Raw genomic sequence first — 19,258 nt, 5'->3', positions numbered from 1 at the left:
TGTGATTTCTCCACTTTCACTCAAGATTTTATTAATTTGGGTCAATTATCTTTTCTTTTGGATAATTCTGGCCAGAGGTTTATTTTTTCAAAGAACCAGCTTCTAGTTTCATTGATCTATTCTACTATTCTTCTAATTCTATTTCATTGATTTCTGCTCTAATCTTTATAATTTCTCTTCTGCTGCTTTTTAAAGGCTTTATTTTCTGTTCTTTCTCCAGATCCTTCAGGTGTAAGGTTAGCTTGTGCATGGGATTTTTCTAATTTTTTAAAATTTATTTTCAGCATAACAGTATTCATTGTTTTTGCACCACACCCAGTGCTCCATGCAATCCATGCCCTCTCTAATACCCACCGCCTGATTCCCCCAACCTCCCACCTCTCACCACTTCAAACCCCTCAGATTGTTTTTCAGAGTCCATAGTCTCTCATGGTTCACCTCCCCTTCCAATTTCCCCCAACTCCCTTCTCTTCTCTAATTCCCCTTGTCCTCCATGCGATTTGTTATGCTCCACAAATAAGTGAAACCATATGATAATTGACTCTCTCTGCTTGACTTATTTAACTCAGCATAATCTCTTCCAGTCCCATCCATGTTGCTACAAAAGTTGGGTATTCATCCTTTCTGATGGAGGCATAATACTCCACAGTGTATATGGACCACATCTTCCTTATCCATTCGTCCGTTGAAGGGCATCTTGGTTCCTTCCACAGTTTGGTGACCGTGGCCATTGCTGCTCTAAACATTGGGGTACAGATGGCCCTTCTTTTCACTACATCTGTATCTTTGGGGTAAATGCCTAGGAGTGCAATGGCAGGGTCATAGGGAAGCTCTATTTTTAATTTCTTGAGGAATCTCCACACTGTTCTCCAAAGTGGCTGCACCAACTTGCATTCCCATCAACAGTGTAAGAGGGTTCCCCTTTCTCCACATCCCCTCCAACACATGTTGTTTCCTGTCTTGCTAATTTTGGCCATTCTAACTGGTGTAAGGTGATATCTCAATGTGGTTTTAATTTGAATCTCCCTGATGGCTAGTACTCGAGGAACTACAGAACACTCATGAAAGAAATTGAAGAAGACACAAAAAGATGGAAGACCATTCCATGCTCTTGGATCAGAAGAATAAACATTGTTAAAATGTCTATACTGCCTAGAGCAATCTATACTTTTAATGCCATTCCGATCAAAATTCCACCGGTGTTTTTCAAAGAGCTGGAGCAAATAATCCTAAAATTTGTATGGAATCAGAAGAGACCCTGAATCACTGAGGAAATGTTGAAAAACAAAAATAAAACTGGGGGCATCACGTTACCTGATTTCAAGCTTTACTACAAAGCTGTGATCACCAAGACAGCATGGTAAAAGACAATCTCTTCAACAAATGGTGCTGGAAAAACTGGACAGCTATATGTAGAAGAATGAAACTTGACCATTCTCTTACACTGTACACAAAGATAAACTAAAAATGGATAAAAGACCTCAACATGAGACAGGAATCCATCAGAATCCTAGAGGAGAACATAGGCAGTAACCTCTTCGATATCAGCCACAGCAACTTCTTTCAAGATATGTCTCCAAAGGCAAAGGAAACAAAAGTGAAAATAAACTTTTGGGACTTCATCAAAATCAAAAGCTTCTGCACAGCAAAGGAAACAGTCGAAAACAAAGAGGCAACACATGGAATGGGAGAAGATATTTGCAAATGACAGTACAGACAAAAGGTTGATATCCAGGATCTTTAAAGAACTCCTCAAACTCAACACACACAAAACAGATAATCATATCAAAAAATGGGCAGAAGATATGAACAGACACTTCTTCAATGAAGACATACAAATGGCTATCAGACACATGAAAAAATGTTCATCATCACTAGCCATTAGGGATTTTTCTAATTTTTTGAGTGAGACTTGGATGGTTGTATACTTCCCTCTGAGGACTGCCTTGGCAGTATCCCATAGATTTTGAACTGATTTGTTTTCATTTTCATTGGTTTGCATGAATTGTTTAAGTTCCTCTCTAATTTCCTGGTTGACCCATTCACTCTTTAGCAGGATGCTTTTTAACCTCTAAGTGTTTGTGTTCCTTTCAAAATTTTTTTTGTGGTTGAGTTCCAGTTTCAAAGCATTGTGGTCTGAAAATATGCAGGGAATAATCTTAGTCTTTTGTTATCAGTTGAGACCAGATGTATGATTCAGTATGTGATCTGTTCTGGAGAAATTTCCATGGGCACTCAAGAAGAATTAGAAGACTGCTGTTTTAGGATGGAATGTTCTGTATGTATCTATGAAGTCCATTTGGTCCAGTGTGTCCTTCAAAGCTCTTGTTTGTTGATCTTCTGCTTAGGGGGTCTGTCCATTGCTGTGAGGGGAGTGTTGAAGTCTCCTATTATCAATGTACTATTATCAGTATGATTCCTTATTTTGGTTATTAGTTGGTTTAGGTAGTTAGCTGCTCTCAGGTTGGGGGCATAGATAATTACAATTGTTAGATCTTTTTTTGGATAGACCCTCTCAGAATGATATAGTGTCCCTCTACATCTCTTACTATAGTCTTTGGTTTAAAATCTAATTTGTATGATATGAGAATTGCTACCTCAGCTTTCCTTTGAGGTCTATTGGCATGGTAAATTGTTCTCTGTGCCCTTACTTTCAATCTGGAGGTGTCTTTAGGTTCAAGATGAGTCTCTTGTAGACAGTATGTGGATGGGTCCTGCTTTTAAAATCCAATCTGAAACCCTGTATCTTTTGATTGGAGTATTTAATACATTTGCATTGAGAGTAACTATTGAAAGATACAATTTTAGTGCCATCATACTACCTGTAAAGTCCCTGATCCTCTAGGTAGTCTCTATCAATTTCTCGTCCATATTACTCTTGGGGTTTTCTTCTTTTACAGAATCCCCCTTAATATTTCTTGCAGGGCTGGCTTGGTGGTCACATATTCTTTCAGTTTCTGCTGGTCCAGAAAGCTCTTTATCTCTCCATCCATTCTGAATGACAGCCTTGCTGGATAAAGTATTCTTAGATACATTTCAAAGATTAATTAACTAATTAATTAATTAACATATAATGTATTATTTCAGGGTACAGGTCTGTGATTCATCAGTCTTACACAATTCACAGCACTCACCATAGCACATACCCTCCCCAATATCCATCACCCAGCTGCCCCATCCCTCTTGCATGTTCTTCTCAGTTAATCCCCTGAATATGTCTTGCCAGGCCTTTCTGGCTTGCCAGGACTCTGTGAATAGGTCTGATGTTATTCTGATGTTCCTCCCTCCACACATAAGGAATCTCTTTCATCTAGCTTCTCTCAGGATAGCTTCTTTGGCTTTAAGATTTGCAAGCTTCACTATTATATGTCAGAATGTTCATCTATTTTTATTGATTTTGGGTGGGGTCCTCTCTTCCTCTTGGATATGAATGCTTGTTTCCTTCCCCAGACTAGGGAAGTTCTCAGCTGTGATTTGCTCAAATATACCTTTTATTCCTCTCTCTCCCGCCACTCCCTCAGATCCCAATAATTCTGACATTGGAATGTTTCATGGCATCATTGATCTGTCTGTTTTCATGGACTACTAGCTGCCTATTCCTATATTCCTCGACTTCCTTTCTATCAGCTCTTCTTCTAGGTCACTGATTGGTTATTCTACCTCATAAACCCTGGCTGTTGGAGTATCCAGTTTAGACTGTATCTCATTTTTAAGTTCAGCTTGATTGGATCTCATTTCTGCTCTTAGAGATTCTATATTGCCACTAATGCTTTTTTTCAAGCCTAGCTATTGACTTTATGATTACTATCCTGAATTCCATCTATGACATCTTGCTTATATCCATATCCATTAGTTCTGTGGCAGAGTACATTGTCTCTGGTTCTTTTTTTTTTTGTTGGGAGTTCCTCTTCCTAGTCATTCTATCAAGGGATGGTTGAGTGAATGGACAGAATCCAAAATATCAACCATGACCCAAGCAAAATGCACCTTAGAAAAAATATGAAGTGGTCAAAAGCCACCACAGGTATGCAAGCAGAGCCAAGATGATCTAAAACAATAAAAAAGAAAAAATGGGGATGGTGGGGAGAGAGATTATAATTTCTCAGGGTGGACAAAACAGGGCGATCTGCCTGTTCTTGTTTGATTTTTGGTCTGTGTGGTAGAAGGCACTATATCCCCAAACAGCAAATAAATCAGAACTTATATATATATTAAGATAAATTGAGTAGAGTGAAAAGCAGGCTAGTATGGGGCATAAATCTTTAAAACATAGATGTGAAAAAAACAAAAGTTAAGAAGCAACTTAAAAACATTGGTTGGGGGTGTGCCCAGGTGGCTCAATCAGTTAAGCAGCTGCCTTCAGCTCATGTCATGATCCCAAGGTTCTGGGATTGAGCCCCGTGTCAGGCTCCCTGCTCAGTGGGGGGTCTGCTTCTCCCTCTCCCTCTGCTCTCCTCCTTCTCTTGCTCTTTCTGTCTCTCACAAATAAATAAAAAAAATAAAATAAAATAGGTTGGGAAGTAAGAATCTATTTGAAATGGGAACAGGGTAAAAACAAAGAAAAAGAAAGAAAAAATAAGAAAAGAAATTAAAGAAGGAATGTAAACATTTTAGCCTAACGTATAGACAAGTCATAAGGGAACCCTTGGAGCTCCCTATGTTATTTTCCCCTGGTGCTGGAGTTTTACAATCCTGTGGGAAATAAGCTTATCATTCGCCTCTTCTTCTAGTCTGTCTTCTGGGGGGTGTGCCTGCTGCTCGGATTCCTAGGCATCTTTGCCTGGGTGCGATGCCCCTCCCCTTGTCAGGGGGATGGGCTTAATGTGAGCTGGTCAGCTGTGTGGCTTTTGTTCCCTGGCATCATTCTACATCTCTTTTGGGTCAGAGCACATCTGGCCTTGCAGGAATCTCTGGCCCAGAGTCGCAAGTTCGTGGTACACCCTGCCCCTCTCCCCCACCAACAAATCCTCCAGGTCAAACCATCTCCACCTCTGTGTGTACCAAGCTCCACAGACTCATGCAGCTCTTGTATGCTACACCTCTCCTGAGGGAGTCATGAATACCCATGAGCATCTCTGTGCTTTGTGACTTTGCAACTGTTAGGGGAAGTGGGCTCATGGTGCACCCTCTTCCACAGCTCCCTAATCATGCTGGGTGCTGCCCCACAGCACACTGACAGCTGTTCCTGTCATGGGCACAAGCTGTTCTACATCTCCCCTAGGATGTTAGCCCGCCCCTAGTCCTTTTCAGGGTGGTCTGGCTTGGCTCATGGTTTATGGTGTCCAGAGCTGAAAGTTCCTTCTGGACTTGCTGACCATAACCAGTCTCCCCACTCCACTGCTTGAGTACTCTGTCGGTTCAGGCTTCCCCATTCTTTCTGAGTCTCCTGGAATCCTGAGACCACAATGATCCACCCAGAATTCTGCCCTATTCATCCTTTGTGCCCTTGGGGGTGCCTCTCACTAGAGCAGATTTCCAAGGGTCCTGAAAATTTGCCCCAGTGTTATATCACTTTCTAATGGCCAGCTTATGGAAGCTCACTCCCCCTCGGTTTATCTTCCTCTATTTCCCCCAAAGGTTCAGTTATATGAGTCACCATACAGTACATCATTAGTTTTTGATGTGTTCCATGATTCATTGTTTGCGTATAACACCTAGTGCTCCATGCAGTCCATGCCCTCCTCAATACCCATCACTGGGCTAACACATCTCCTCATCCCCCTCCCCTTTGAAACCCTCAGTTTGATTCCTAGAGTCCCTAGTCTCTTCAGGTTAGTCTCCCCCTCTGATTCTCCCCGTTCATTTTTTCCTTCCTTCTCCTAATGTCCTCTGTGCTATTCCTTATGTTGCACAAATAAATGAAGCCATATGATAATTGTCTTTCTCTGCTGACTTATTTCACTCAGCATAATCCCCTCCAGTCCCACATGGTGATGCAAAAGTTGGGTATTCATCCTTTGTGATGGCTGAGTAATATTCCATTGTATATATGGACCATATCTTATTTATCCATTCATCTATTGAAGTTATTTTTCTGCTTGTGGAGATCCAGATAAATCTTACATCTCAGGTTGAATTCATGTGTGTTCAGAACGGTTTGATAGATATCTAGCTAAATTCAAGGGACCAGATGAAACGAGACCCCCTACTTGGCTGCCATCTTGTCCTCCCCCCTACAGCTCCAAGGTCAAGTTTTTAACCCTTCTTGTGATGATGTGAGATGATAAAATACCTGTGTGTTGAGATGAAGTGAGGTGGATGATGTGGGTATGGGGCCACAGCATAACCTTTGCTCTCGACTTCTGACACCACCTCAAGGGACCATCTACTTCCAGATGGAGGTTGACCACAGGTAGCTGAACTGTGTGAGCCACCAGGAAACTGATGCCTGGGGTGTGGGGTAGGGGGAGTGCCTTGGCCAGAGCACCTGCCGGTGGATGTGGTCCAGGTCCGAGAGCTCAGCCTCTGCACCCAAGGACATATTCTGGGAATATGTGCATCTTGAATAGGCATTACCAGCTAAACACTTGTAACATCATATACTTCACTGGTTTTCATGCCAGTGTTTTGGGCACCTTCTTCAACTGCAGGAGAAGGAAGAAAGGAATCACAGGGAGCCCAAGGCTTGTGGTTTGACAATGTATTTATTTAGGAGCTTTTCAGGGTCTGGAGCAGACCTTGGTAGACACAGAACAGGGCTGGGGAGGAAGGCTCAGGGAAGAGGAGTGATGGTTTGGGTCCCAGGCAGCTCCAGAGCTGGGGGTAGACTGCCTCCCAGGAGTCCCACAGCAGCCTCAGCTCAGGTGTTAAAGGTGGAAAGGACAGGTGGTGGGAAGGGGATGTAGGTCTCTGATGGTACTAGCGCAAGCCTATTCCTAACCAAATTCACTGGGGGGAGTGGTGGGTGTTTAGAGGTTCAGATCCCAAGGAGCTGAGATACAAATGCAGTGGACACGGAGGAAGGGCCTTCTGGAAGGTGAGTGGGGAGGGATTCCAGGATGGGTAAGAGAACAGCATCTGGTGAGCTGGGACTCCTGCCCAAAGTCTCAGCCACTCCTTTTCAGATGAAGATGGACAGGGATTTGGGCTCCGGGGATATGGAATGTCTCACTGGTCATGGCCAGGGGAACTGAGATTGCAGGTACCTGGGGTCTGTGGTCAGAGCCTCAGATCTTGCACTGGCAGCAAATGGGGACACAGCAGCTGGACTGGGAGCAGCAGGGCTTGCAGCAGCTGGACTGGGAGCAGCAGGGGACACAGCAGCAGGACTGGGAGCAGCAGGGGACACAGCAGCTGGACTGGGAGCAGCAGGGCTTGCAGCAGCTGGACTGGGAGCAGCAGGGTTTGCAACAGCTGGACTGGGAGCAGCAGGGCTTGCAGCAGCTGGACTGGGAGCAGCAGGGCTTGCAGCAGCTGGACTGGGAGCAGCAGGGTTTGCAGCAGCTGGACTGGGAGCAGCTACAGGAGCCACAGGAACCACAGCCCCCACAGGAGCCACAGCCCCCCTTGCAGCCCCCACAGGAGCCACAGCCCCCCTTGCAACCCCCACAGGAGCCACAGCCCCCCTTGCAGCCCCCACAGGAGCCACAGCCCCCCTTGCAGCCCCCACATGAGCCACAGCTGGAGCAGGAACAGGCTGGCACACAGCAGCACACGGGCTTGCAGCAGCAGACGGGCACACAGCAGCTGGAGCCACAGCCCCCACAGCCGGAGCCACAGCCCCCGGAACAGCCACAGCAGCCCATGATTCTGGTGGGTTGAAGGTGGAGCAGGTCAAAGGAGCAGGTGCAGAGGACAGGTGCTCAGGTGTGGAGACTTCTGGGCCAGGACCCTTTATATACCTGCCCAGAGATCAGGCTGATCACACACTGACTTCCTACTTCCTGTTTGTGCCTTTTCTCCAGGGCTGCCATCCTGACCTCCCACTGGCTTTGACATCCTTTTTCATGTTTCTAAATTTAACTTCTTCCCATTTCGTTTCACTGTTATTAATAGAAACTAATTTCTAGGATTCTTAGTTTTTCTTGAATTTTCAGAGGCTGGAGTATCTGCAGTTCTTAGGTGTGTGTGTGCTTCTCCCTGGCAGGCTGCACACGAAGGCCAGGCTTATTCGCAGGTGCCGGTGGTGCTGTCCCAATTCCCACCACCACCTCCTATAGAGATGACTTAGGAGAATCGTAATTCTTTTTCTTTTAAAATTTTTGTTTAAATTCTAGTTCGTTAGCATATAGCGCAGCACTGGTTTCTGGAATAGAGTTCAGTGATTCACCTTACACACAGCACCCAGTCCTCATCACAACAGGTGCCCTCCTTAATCCTCAACCCCCAGCCAGCCCATCCCCCACCTCCCTTCCTCCACCCTACGTCTGTTCTCTAAGAGTATCTTATGGCCGTCTTCCTTCTCTGTCTCTCTCTCCTTTTTTCCTTCCCCTATGTGTTTCTTATATTGCACATATGAATGGGACCATATGGTATTTGTCTTTTCTGACTTATATTGTTTAAAAGAATACCCTCTAGTTCCACCCATGTCATTGCAAATGAAAAGAGAACATTCCTTTTCACAGCTGCATAATATTCCATTGTGTATCTATACTGCATCTTCTTTACCCATTTGTCTGTCAATGGACATCTGGGCTCTTTCCACTCTTATTGTACTTTTGCTATTATAGACATTGCTGCTGTAAACCTTGGGGTGCAGCTGCCCCTTTGAATCTATATTTTTGTATCCTTTGTGTAAATACCTAGTAGTGCAATTGCTGGGCCATAGGGTTGTTCTATTTTTGACTTACAAAAAAATTCTGTTAGTCACCATATAGTCCATCATTAGTTTTCAATGTCACGTTCCATGATTCATTGTTTGCATATAATGCCTAGTGCTCCATGCAGTCCTTTTTGAGTGACCTCCATACCGTCTTCCAGAGTGGCTACCCCAGTTCACATTCCCACCCCAGTGTAAGGGGTTCCCCTTTCTCTGCATCTTCACCAACACTTGTTTTTTTCCTGGTTAATTTTAGCCTTCTGACTGGTGTGAGGTGGTAACTCACTGTGGTTTGATTTGTACTTTCCTGAGGCCAAGTGACATTGAGCATTTTTTCATGTGTCTATATCCATGTGGATGTCTTCTTTGGAGAAATGACTGTTCATGTCTTCTGCCCATTTCTTAACTGGATTATTTGTTCTTTGGGTGTTGAGTTGTATCAGTTCTTTATAGATTTTTGATACTAATCCTTTATCTGATAAGTCATTTGCAAATATCTTCTCCCATTCTGTAGACAGCTTTTGGTTTTGTTGACTGTTTCCTTTGTTGTGCAAAAGCTTTTTAAAAAAAGATTTTATTTATTTATTTGACACACACAGAGAGCGAGACATCACAAGTAGGCAGAAAGGCAGGCAGAGAGAGAGTGCAAGCAGGCTCCCCACCAAGCAGAGACCCCGATGTGGGGCTTGATCCCAGGACCCTGGGATCATGACCTGAGCTGAAGGCAGAGGCTTAACCCACTGAGCCACCCAGATGACCCTGTACAGAAGTTTTTTATCTTGAAGTTCCAATAGTTCATTTTTGCTTTTGTTTCTCTTGCCTTTAGATATGTGTCTAGCAAGAAGTTGCTACAGCCAATATCAAAGAGTTTACTGCCTGAGTTCTCCTCTAGGGTTTTGATGGATTCCTGTCTCACATTTAGGTCTTTCATCCATTTTGAGTTCATCTTTGTGTGTGGTCTAAGAAAGTGGTCCAGTTTCATTCTTCTGCATGTGGCTGTCCAATTTTCCCAGTACCATTTGTTAAAGATACTGCCTTTTTTTTCACTGGACATTTTTCCTGCTTTGTCAAAGGTTAGTTGAGCATAGACTTGAGGGTCCATTCCTGGGCTCTCTGTTCTGTTCCATTAATCTATGTGTCTGTTCTTGAGCCAGTACTACTGTCTTGGTGATCACAATTTTGTAATACAGCTTGAAGTCCAGAATTGTGATGCCACCAGCTTTGGTTTTCTTTTTCTTTTTTTGAAGATTTAAAAAAAAATAAACATATGATGTATTATTAGCCCCAGGGGTACAGGTCTGTAAATCACCAGGTTTACACATTTCACAGCACACACCATAGCACACACCTTCCCCAGTGTCCATAACCCCATGACCCTCTCCTTACATCCCTCCCCCTGGCAACCCTCAGTTTTTTTTTTTTTTTTTTTGTGAGATTAAGAGTCTCTTATGGCTTGTCTCCCTTCTGATCCCATCTTGTTTCATTTATTCTTTTCCTACCCCTCAAACCCCCAATGTTGCATCTCCACTTCCTCATATCAGGGAGATCATATGATAGTTGTCTTTCTCTGGTTGACTTATTTTGTTAAGCATAATACCCTCTAGTTCCATCCATGTCATTGCAAATGGCAAGATTTCATTTCTTTTGATGGCTGCATAGTATTACATTATATATATATATATATATATATATATATATATATATACTATATATATAATATAGTATTACATTATATATATATATATAATGTATATACATTATATATATATATATATATATATATATATGATGGATAAAGAAGATGTGATATATATATATATATATATATATATAGTATATATACATTATATATATATATAATGTAATACTATATTATATATATAGTATATATATATACTATATATATATATATATATATATATATATATCACATCTTCTTTATCCATTCATCTGTTGATGGGCATCTAGGTTCTTTCCATAGTTTGGCTATTGTGGACATTGCTGCTATAAACATTCAGGTGCATGTGCCCCTTCAGATCACTACATTTGTATCTTTAGGGTAAATACCCAGTAGTGCAATTGCTGGGTCATAGGGCAGTTCTATTTTCAACATTTTGAGGAAGCTCCATGCTGTTTTCCACAGTGGTTGCACCAGCTTGCATTCCCACCAACAGTGTAGGAGGGTTCCCCTTTCTCCGCATCCTCGCCAGCATCTGTCATTTCCTGACTTGTTGATTTTAGCCATTCTGACTGGTGTGAGGTGGTATCTCATTGTGGTTTTGATTTGTATTTCCCTGATGCATAAGTGATATGGAGCACTTTTTCATGTGTCTGTTGGCCATCTGGATGTCTTCTTTGCAGAAATGTCTGTTCATGTCCTCTGCCCATTTCTTGATTGGGTTATTTGTTCTTTGGGTGTTGAGTTTGATAAGCGCTTTATAGATTTTGGACACTAGTCCTTTATCTGATATGTCGTTTGCAAATATCTTCTCCCATTCTGTCAGTTGTCATTTGGTTTTGTTAACCATTTCCTTTGCTGTGCAAAAGCTTTTGATCTTGATAAAGTCCCAATAGTTCACTTTTCCCCTTGCTTCCTTGCCTTTGGTGATGTTCCTAGGAAGAAGTTGTTGTGGCTGAGGTCAAAGAGGTTTCTGCCTGTGTTCTCCTCAAGGATTTTGATGGATTCCTTTCGCACATTGAGGTCCTTCATCCATTTTGAGTCTATTTTCATGTGTGGTGTAAGGAAATGGTCCAGTTTCATTCTTCTGCATTTGGCTGTCCAATTTTCCCTACACCATTTGTTGAAGAGACTGTCTTTTTTCCATTGGACGCTCTTTCCTGCTTTGTTGAAGATTAGTTGACCATAGAGTTGAGAGTCTATTCCTGGGCTGTCTATTCTGTTCCAATGATCTATGTGTCTGTTTTTGTGCCAGTACCATATTGCCTTGATGATGACAGCTTTGTAATAGAGCTTGAAGTCCGGAATTGTGATGCCACCAACTTTGGCTTTCTTTTTCAATACTCCTTTGGCTATTCGAGGTCTTTTCTGGTTCCATATACATTTTAGGATTATTTGTTCCATTTCTTTGAAAAATATGGATGGGATTTTGATAGGGATTGCATTAAATGTGTAGATAGCATTTAGGTAGCATAGACATTTTCACAATAGTTGTTCTTCCAATCCAGGAGCATGGAACATTTTTCCATTTCTTTGGGTCTTCCTCAATTTCTTTCATGAGTACTTTATAGTTTTCTGAGTATAGATTCTTTACCTCTTTGATCAGTTTTATCCCTATGTATCTTATGGTTTTGGGTGCAATTGAAAATGGGATTGACTCCTTAATTTCTCTTTCTTCTGTCTTGCTGTTGATGTAAAGAAATGCAACTGATTTCTGTGCATTGATTTTATATCCTGACACTTTACTGAATTCAGATACAAGTTCTAGAAGTTTTGGAGTGTAGTCTTTTGGGTTTTCAACATATACTATCATATTATCTGCAAAGAGTGATAGTTTGACTTCTTCTTTGCTGATTTGGATGCCTTTAATTTCTTTTTGTTGTCTGATTGCTGAGGCTAGGACTTCTAGTACTGTGATGAATAGCAGTGATGATAGTGGACAGTCCCACTGTGTTCCTGACCTTAGGGGAAAAGCTTTCAGTTTTTCCCCATTGAGAATGATAGTCACTGTGGGTTTTTCATAGATGGCTTTGATGATATTGAAGTAGGTACCCTTCATCCCTACACTGTGAAGAGTTTTGATCAAGAAAGGATGCTATACTTTGTCAAATGCTTTTTCAGCATCTATTGAGAGTATCATATGGTTCTTGTCCTTTCTTTTATTGATGTGTTGTATCACATTGATTTGCAGATGTTGAACCAAACTTGCATCCCTGGAATAAATCCCACTTGGCTGTGGTGACTAATCCTTTTAATGTACTGTTGGATCCTATTGGCTAGTATTTTGGTGAGAATTTTTGCATCTGTGTTCATCAAGGATATTGGTCTGTAATTCTCTTTTTTGATGGGATCCTTGTCTGGTTTGGGGATCAAGGTGATGCTGGCCTCATGAAATGAGTTTGGAAGTTTTCCTTCATTTCTATATTTTGGAACCGTTTCAGGAGAATAGGAATTAGTTCTTCTTTAAATGTTTGGTAGAATTCCTCTGGGAAGCCATCTGCCCTGGGCTTTTGTTTGTTTGGAGATTTTTGGTGACTGTTTCAATCTCCTTACAGGTTATAGATCTGTTCAGGTTTCCTATTTCTTCTTGGTTCAGTTGTGGTAGTTTATATGTTTCTAGGAATGCATCCATTTCTTCCAGATTGTCAAATTTGTTGGCGTAGAGTTGTTCATAGTATGTTCTTACAATTGTTTGTATTTCTTTGGTGTTGGTTGTGATCTCTCCTCTTTCATTCATGATTTTACTTATTTGGGTCCTTTCTCTCTTCTTTTTGGTAAGTCTGGCCAGGGGTTTATCAATCTTATTAATTCTTTCAAAGAACCAGCTTCTAGTTTTGTTGATTTGTTCTACTGTTCTTTTGGTTTTAATTTCATTGGTTTCTGGTCTCATCTTTATTATTTCTCTTCTCCTGCTGGGTTTAGGCTTTCTTTGTTGTTCTTTCTGCAGCTCCTTTAGGTGTAGGGTTAGGTTGTGTATTTGAGACCTTTCTTGTTTCTTGAGAAAGACTTGTATTGCTATATACCTTCCTTGCAGGACTGCTTTTGCTGTGTCCCAAAGATTTTGAACAGTTTTGTTTTCATTTTCATTTGTTTCCATAAATTTTTAAAAATTCTTCTTTAATTTCCTGGTTGACCCATTCATTCTTTAGAAGGATGCTGCTTAATCTCCATGTATCTGGGCTCTTTCCAAATTTCCTCCTGTGATTGAGTTCTAGCTTCAGAGCATTGTGATCTGAAAATATGCAGGGAATGATCCCAATCTTTTGATACTGGTTGATACCTGATTTATGACCTAGGATGTGATTTATTCTGGAGAATGCTCCATGTGCACTAGAGAAGAATGCGTATTCTGTTGCTTTGGGATGGAATGTTCTGAATATATCTGTGACATCCATCTGGTCCAGTGTGTCATTTAAGCCTTTATTTCCTTGTTGATCTTTTGCTTGGATTATCTGTTCATTTCAGTGAGGGGAGTGTTAAAGTCCCCTACTATTATTGTATCATTGTCAATGTGTTTCTTTGATTTTGTTATTAATTGGTCTATATAGTTGCCTGCTCCCATGTTAGGGGTATAGATTTTTAAAATTTTAGATCTTCTTATTGGACAGACCATTTGAGTATGATATAGTGTCCTTCCTCATCTCTTATTATGGTGTTTGGCTTAAAATCTAATTGATCTGATATAAGGATTGCCACCCCAGCTTTCTTCTGTTGTCCATTAGCATGGTAAATAATTTTCCACCCCCTCACTTCAAATCTGGAGGTGTCTTTAGGTCTAAAATGAGTTTCTTGTAGGAAGCATATTAATGGGTTTTGTTTTTTTATCCCTTCTGATACCCTGTGTCTTTTGATTGGGGGCATTTAGCCCATTTACGTTCAGGGTAACTATTGAGAGATATGAATTTAGTGCCATTGTATTGCCTGTAAGGTGAATGTTACTGTATATTGTCTCCTGTCTTTCCTTTCTGATCTACTACTTTTAGGGTCTCTCTTTGCTTAGAGGACCCCTTTCAGTATTTCCTGTAGAGCAAATTTGCAAATTCTTTCAGTTTTTGTTTGTTATGGAAACTTTTTAAAAAAAATCTCTCCTATTTTCAGTGATAGCTTAGCTGGATATAGTATTCTTGGCTGCATGTTTTTCTCATTTAGTGCTCTGAATATATCATGCCAGTTCTTTCTGGCCTGCCAAGTCTCTGTGGATAAGTATGCTGCCAATATAATATTTTTTACCATTGTATGTTACAGACTTCTTTTCCCAGGCTGCTTTCAGGATTTTCTCTTTGTTGTTAAGACTTGCAAATTTTACTACTAGGTGACACGGTGTCTATTCTTATTGATTTTGAGGGTGGTTCTCTGCATCTCCTGGATTTTGATGCTTGTTCCCTTTGCCATATTAGGGAAATTCTCTAAAATAATTCTCTCCAGTATACCTTCTGATCCCCTCTCTCTTTCTTCTTCTTCTGGAATCCCAATTATTCTAATGTTGCTTTGTCTTACGGTGGCACTTATCTCTCAAATTCTCCCCTCGTGGTCCAGTAGCTGTTTGTCCCTCTTTTGCTCAGCTTCTTTATTCTCTGTCATTTTTATCTTCTATATCACTAATCCTTTCTCCTGCTTCATTTATCCTAGCAGTGAGAGCCTCCATTTTTGATTGCACCTCATTAATAGCTTTTTTGATTTCAACTTGGTTAGGTTTTAGTTCTTTTATTTCTCCAGAAAGGGCTTTTATCTCTCTGGAGAGGATTTCTCTAATATCTTCCGTGCCTTTTTCAAGCCCATAAGGAACCTTGAGAATCATCATTCTGAACTCTAGATCTGACATATTACCAATGCCTGTATTGATTAGGTCCTTAACCTTTGGTACTGCCTTTTATTTTTTTTGTGGAGAGTTTTTCTGTCTTGTCATTTTGTCCAGATAAGAATATATGAAGGAGCAAATAAAATACTAAAAGGGTGGCAAAGACCCCAGGAAAATGTGCTTTAACCAAATCAGAAGAGACCGCAAATTGTGGAGGGGAGAAAGGGGATAAAAAGAAGTTCAGAGGAAAAAAAAAAACAAATAAAGAAAAAATATAAAAAAGAAAAATATATATATATATATATTAGATTGGTGACTAGAACAGGGTCACCCACTTAATTTTGGGAGTATTTTGGTCTCTTAGAAGAAACTACTCCCCAAATTTTAAAGAATGAAAAGCAAAAATAAGGGTAAACACAATGAAGGGATGGAACATGCCCATAAAGATGAAAAAAAATTTTTTTTTAACTTTCTAAAAAAGGAGTTGATAAGGAGTTGGTTGGGAGAATAAAGGAAAAGAAAGTGGTGAGAATTTTCTGGGGCTGGAGATAGAACAAGCCTGGAGCTAGATTTAGGGCATATTTTGATCTATTAGAAGAAGTTGTACCCCAAATTTTTTAGAAGAAAAAACCCTATGTTTATACAAAAAATAAAGTTAGATACAATGAAAGATAAAATATAAGAATGAAGGTTCAAAAAAGATTATTATTATTATTTTTTAAATGAAAGGTATTGTTAAGATAAACCAGTTAAAAAATGTTAAGAGAGAAAACGGTAAAAGCTTAAAAAATGTAGCAGAAGAAAAAAAATAAAATAAAAAAATTAATTAATTGTAAGACTAAAGAATCATGGGGAGAAAGCCATGAATTCCATGCTTTGGTTTCTCCTCCTCTGGAATTCTGCTGTTCTCCTTGGTCAGTGAACTTGGTCTTGGGGGGATTTCTTGTTGATCTTCTGGGGTGGGGGGCTGTGGTAGTGATTCTCGAGTGTCTTTGCCCGCAGCGGAAATGCACGGCCCTTGCCAGGGGTTGGGCTAAGTAATCTCGGGTTTGCTTTCGGGAGCTTTTGTTCCCTGAACGCGTTCCATAGAGCTCCAGATGACAGGAATGAAGATGGCAACCGCCCAATCCCCAGCCCGGAGGAGCCAAGAGCCTGGGCCCCACTACTCAGTGTGCCCTCGGAGAGGGCTCACTCACTCCCATCTCCCTGGCCTCCGGCCACGCTCCGAGCTCACCCAGCCTGTGACCAAGTGTCTCTGTGTCTGGCACACAGATCTGCCTGGAGTTTCCAAACCCCGCAGACCCCTGCACTCTTCCAGGGGTCTCGCCGGATCTTGTGGGGTCTCCGCTCACAGAGCAGTGGCCTGTGCCATGGATTATAGTTCAAGGTAACCCCGAGCTGAGAGCTCACTCCTTGGCTCCGTCTCTGTAGCTGGCTTCCCTGCTCTAATACCTCTGAGCTCTGTGACACTCAGACACCCCTGATCCTTCTGTGACCCCATGGAACCTGGGGCCGCGCTGACCCCGTGTGGGCTTCACCCTGGCTTAGCCTCTGGAGCAATGTCCCTCTGTGGAGCAGACTTTTAAAAGTCCTGATTTTGTGCTCCGTTGCTCCGCCACTTGCCGGGAGCAGCCCCTCCCCCCTCGGTCTGTCTTCCCATCGCTTTGGAGTGGCTTCTCCGCAGGTGCTACCTTTCAGAAAGTGGTGGATTTTCTGGTGCTGCTCTTGGATTTGTAGGTGTTCGCAATGGTCTGAAAACAATGAAACACAAAACTTAGAATTTGCCATCTTCTCCGTTTTCAAGCCAACAGTCAGTAGTATTAAGTGCATTTGTGCTGTACCATTACCACCACCACCCGCCTCCAGAACTTTCCCAGGTCAAGTTATTTTATGGATGATAATGACGGAGTGCTTCCCTAGGTGATGCAGGTGCGTGGGGAAGAGTCTTGGAGAGACGCCTTGAATGGACTATAAGGGACAAGTTTGGCTGGGGCTGGCCTTAGGCTGGAGCAGGGACTGTTCATGACCTATCCCAGGAGGTGGGCCAGGTGACCGGCACAGGAGCTATGGGAAGTAGATGTGGGTCACGAAGCTACGACGGTCCTTTCTGAGGGTTCCGTTTTCTCTGTGAAATAGGATGGAAGGTAGTCAGTTGAGAGCAAAGATCGGGGAGAAGTCATGACACTCAATCCCTACTCTACACAAACACAGAAGAATCTGTGTGGCATATGCACGGATGACTCAGTACATGGGTACCAGTTTTCTAAAAACCACAGGAAATCAGGATTCTAAAATCAGAGACTGTATGACTTCAGATCTTTCTCCACTATGGACCAACTTATCTGAGTGAGAATAAATGAAGGTTAAAGCATTACTAAAGGCAAAGCAATTCTAGGTCTGAAGTAGAGTCTAAAGCTTATTGATCCCACTTACCCACTGAAGAATCTTTTTGTACACTTTTTTGATTTTGCAAGATGTTTATTTTTCACTTCTTTTTTTTAAATTTTTTTATTTTTATTTTTATTTTATATTTTTTTAAAGATTTTATTTATTTATTTGACAGACAGAGATCACAAGTAGTAGGAAGAGAGGCAGACAGAGAGAGGAGGAAGCAGACTCCCCTTGGAGCAGAGAGCCCGATGTGGGGCTTGATCCCAGGACCCTGGGATCATGACCTGAGCCGAAGGCAGAGGCTTTAACCCACTGAGCCACCCAGGCACCCCTTATTTTTCACTTCTTAAAAACTAGTTTCAGAGGTAGAATGTAGTGATTTATCTGTTGCATATAACGCGCAGCACTCATTCCTTCTAGTGCCTCCTTCATGCCTGTCCCGCAGCTACCCTTCCCCCCGCCCCCTCCCCTCCAGCAACCCCGAGTTTATTTCCTAGAGTTAAGAGTCTCTTATGGTTTGCCTCCCTCTCAATTTTCATCTTATTTTTCCTTCCCTTTCCCTGTGTTCATTTGTTTTGTTTCTTAAATGCCACACACGAGTGAAATCATATAGTATTTGTTTTTCTCTGACTGACTTATTTCACTTAGCGTAATACCCTCTAGTTCCATCTGTGTCAAAACAAATGGAAAGATCTCGTTCTTTTGATGGCTGAGTAACATATATCTCGCATCTTACTTATCCATTCATCTGTCAGGGGACGTCTGGGATCTTCCCATGGTTTGGCTATTGTGGACATTGCTGCCATAAACATTGGGGTGCATGTGACCCCAATCACTATGTTTGTATCCTTTGACTAAATAGCGAGTAGTGTGACTGCTGGATCATAGGGTGGCTCTATTTTCAACGTTTTGAGGAACCTCCACACTGTTTTCCACAGGGGCTGCACCAGCTTGCATTCCCACCAACGTGTAAGAGATTCTGTTTGTTTTTGTTAGCCAACATGGTTTATATCTTCTCACGTGATGGTTTCCTTTAGTAACCTGTTCCTCGCCTCTCAGTTTAATTTCCTTCTTCCTGAATTACATTCATAGTAAGTTACTACTGCAAAGGTCTGCTGGTGGGTAAGTTCCATCAGTCTGAATTTTGCTGGAAGTATCTTTATTTTATACTTAATTATTGACCGGTAATTTAGCTGGGTATAGAATTCTAGGTTGAAAATTTCCTGCTTAGTATTTGAACCCTCCCGACTTTTTTTTTACTTCCTTGCCCTTTCATTGAGAAGTTTGTTGTCAGTTGAATTATAAGTTAATTTTTTTCTCTGATACCTTTTAAGATTTTTTTTACTTACTGTTGTGTTCTGAGGTTTTGCTATGATGGGACTAGGTTTGGATTTACTTATATTTTTATTTGTCATGCTTTAGATTTGCGATGATCCAATATGAACTTCATCCTTTTATTAATTTTGGATGATTATTGGGTCCAAATATTGAATTTCATCTACTGTCTCTGTACACTTCTTCCAAAATTCACATAAGATATATATTGAACATTTTCATTCTAGTCTTCATGTGTCTTAAGGGTCTTTTCATATTCAAATATTTTTCCATACTGCATCCCAATTGATTTCCTTTC

This window comes from Mustela putorius, unplaced genomic scaffold (assembly GCF_011764305.1).
Source record: "Mustela putorius furo isolate JIRA1106 unplaced genomic scaffold, ASM1176430v1.1 tig00000127_pilon_pilon_pilon, whole genome shotgun sequence".
NCBI classification, from domain to species: domain Eukaryota; kingdom Metazoa; phylum Chordata; class Mammalia; order Carnivora; family Mustelidae; genus Mustela; species Mustela putorius.
The sequence above is the reverse complement of the archived record's forward strand: the minus strand, read 5'-3'. Positions refer to the sequence as shown.